Consider the following 3,597-nt stretch of genomic DNA (forward strand, 5'->3'; position numbering starts at 1 on the left):
GTCCCTACTTCGTGGTTTCAGATCATTTTGTAAGATGTGTCAAGAAGTCGATCCTGTGAAATGGTTTAAGGGAAACACACCCAGGGTCTCTTCTTTTGAGGCCTTCATATGTTGTGCCAGAATGATTCCTCTCCAAATCTGGTTTGATAAAACACCTTAAGATAGAGACCATCAAGAGAGAGAATTTATAGCTTCCACAATAAAGCCAGTCTTGGAAAAGATGCACATCTGGTTGTAACAGATCTGAGAGTGGGGAGCAAGGCAAATGTGATAAAGCTCTTATCAGATGCAGTTGTGTTCCTTCTGAAGTCCACCCATCATCTGGCCTTCACAAACTTTTATACGCTTAATGTACTAATTTAATCCAATCTATTGAGCGTAGAGAGATGACACAGTCAATAGATAACGCCTTTTTCTTATTACTACTGAAACAAATGATTTTCAGCAAAGCACTGCTAAAGGGATTCATGGCTTCCTTGGGCAGCCATGGCTCTAGCTTAATCAAAATGCTTGGCCAAAATGGAAATTCAGGACAATGGGCTGAACAACTGAAACAGAAAACTGAAAAAAGCTGACAATAAATGAAAATAAAGTTCAAATATGCTTACTAAAATGATTACAGTGTGTACTCTACTGTACGTGCCACAAAATCCAACATGCTCGACAACAAAGGGGGGTTAGTCATCCAAGACAATGAATTCCATTTATTAATTTTACATACTTTGCTTTGGCATTTTTTAATTTGTTGCATCATTTTAACAACGTATTTCAAAAAACACAAACTGTTCATTTGCTGTTTTCTGTATCCAGCTGGATGTCATGTTTTTAAGTGGTCCCAAATCTGTAATAGAGAAGGCCCTTGATTCTCTGCCCTTGATATTTACCTCTTAAAGGGAACAAACAGCATTTTTAATCACTATTTCTCATTTTCATCAAAATTATAAGTGTCCAACATTTTGACTCTTTATTGCAGACGGTCAATCTTTATTTTTTGGTCAAAACTTTCAACAGTTTTTCTCTTTTGGTTTTGGATCACCAAAACTAACACCAAAACAAATTCACTTGAAAACCACTAGAATACTCCTGTAAAATGCACACCCTTTGGCTAACATTTACCCCCACTGTAGGTGAAATTTGGCACAAGAAAGAATATTATCACTGACCACTAATTCTGAACAGCCCTGGCAATAAAACTTTGGCTGAAGAACTGAATTCAAGTTTAAAGTGTTCTGTGAGTCACATAGACATTATAGTGAACTTTAATACCTATATTTCCAAGGCCCTATGTTCCCAGTGACCATTTTTCCAGGGGTCTATTTTGCCAAGGTTCGATGTCCCTTTGTTCCTTCACCTCTTTATATGATACATCATACTATACCTCAATATGATACATTAAGGAAACTTGTATAAAACCAAAGGGTCACCAAAGGAGCCCATTTTTCAGCAGGACAGTTGCACTTGCCCTCAGCTAGGCTAGCCTCAGTGAGCTAATTATCTACACACACACACACACACACACACACACACATCATCTAAACCGCTTATCCTTCTGGGTTACGGTGGGGTGCCGGAGCCTATCCCAGCTATCATCAGGCAGAAGGCAGGAAACACCCTGGACAGGTCACCAGTCCATCACAGCCTAATTATCTAATACAAACCAGAGAGATTTTTTTTTGAGAGATCAGAATATAGAATAGATATACTTTTTAAATAATTAGTTAAGATAAGTGTGGTGCATTGCCTTTGTTTTTTCTTGTAGCTCTTAGTTAGCTAACTAATAAGTTACAAACTTACATAAGCATGAATGTATAATAGATGGAATCGTTTACTACATTAAACCTAGTTTGAAAGAGGAAAATGTCATAGATTTGAAATATTAATAGACAAAATAAACAAGCAAGTTCTGCTCCTGAAGAATTTATGCAAACGTGATTGTGGCAACATGGTGCCTACACATGGGGCCATGGGAACATAGAGTTGTTTCCTAGAAAATTTCAGTGAGTGAACAGGCAACCTAGGGAATATCGGATCCTGGAAATACAGGACTGTTTCAAAATATCCCAAAGAGGTAACACAGGGCCTGGGAAACACAGGGCTGCTTTCCAGACATTTCAGATGGAAAATAAGGAGCCCATGGAGGACGGGATCTTGGGAACATACAGATGTCCCTGGCTACACCTCTGAGGTAGATATAACAATCCTCATAACATTCCCTACGACACATCCTTTTTTTCCACATTTGTGTCATTGCATGTCTTCACTGAATGTCAGTACTCTCCAACATCTGAGGAACCTGCTCATCCCTCATTGAAACCAATGAACCTGTCTCCTGAAGTATTTACAAGAAGCAAACCAAAAAGAAACTGAAACAAATAAGTTTTATTTGTCTTTGATCACATCACAATCCCCTCTGCCCAGTTCAGGACTTGGCGATGGTCTAATCTGACCATATGTGATGAGTAAGTATCACCACATGTCCCAGATATGACAATGCAGAGAGATCAGACAGGCCTAGAATTCTATCTGCAGGTAAAACCAGGTCTATTGGCAGTCTAACTGAAATAGCCCTGCCTTACTAGTTTGTAATATGTGTTAATCAGTAGCTCATCAATATCATGTCATATATATTCTTTCATTTCAATGTCAATTGCAGAAGTGATCTGCAATAATAAAAGCATAGTTTATTTTTTTTTAATTATTTCTTACTCGCAACTCAGATCACCAATTTCTAAACTTCATGCCGCATTCATGGTTGTGAGTAGTCGATTATTTAATTTATGAAGATTTGAGGTTTCCAGAAAAAATATCCTTCACATTTTTGCCATATTGTTGTATTTTTTGACATCAAAACAAACAAAAAAGTGCTTACAGTGTCGCTGATGCAAAGCACCAAAAGCTATCTGAGTGCCCCCTTGTGGAGAATCTTCAGCCTGCTAAACATGAGTGAGTGAATTACAACCCATAAGCAGGTCCATGATGTTCTTTGCATCTAAAACATCAGAACTGCAGACTCGAACTCGATGATACTTGTTATTTGAATGTAAATGGAATTCGTTAATTAACAATGTAATTAATCGTGTATTTTTATGTGACTACTTTAAACAGCATGTCCAAACGACAATAACAGTTCTGAATTTCTCGAGCAATATTGGCTTAACATGTCAGTAATGATCTCATAAGCGGCATATAAGCTGTGATGACAATGTCATGATTGAGCTCTAGGCCTATGCTTTCTGATCCAGCTCAGTTATGCCCTTTGCCTTGCTTGAAGGCCAACAATCGAGCAGAAGCTTCTGACAGCGATGCTGAGAGAGAGAAGAGAGAGTGTCACAGGGTGCGAGAGTCGTCCTGCTGCACCGTCACGCTTACAGAACACACCCCTATCAACAAGCTAGAGGCTGCTCCAACCCTGCCACTCATGCTAATGAAATGGAGCCCTCATTGCTAACCACACCCTCACAGCCCTCAGGGGGTGTGCAGGGCCTCCCACGGGGGGCCAGCGGCTCAGGTAGAAGAACCTGGATAACCCAACCTAACCTCCCACACACACTTTAGTCCTCGTAAAACATTTTCTTGTTTGCCTTGCAATTTTCTTAA

This window comes from Colossoma macropomum, unplaced genomic scaffold (assembly GCF_904425465.1).
Source record: "Colossoma macropomum unplaced genomic scaffold, Colossoma_macropomum, whole genome shotgun sequence".
Lineage (NCBI taxonomy): Eukaryota > Metazoa > Chordata > Actinopteri > Characiformes > Serrasalmidae > Colossoma > Colossoma macropomum.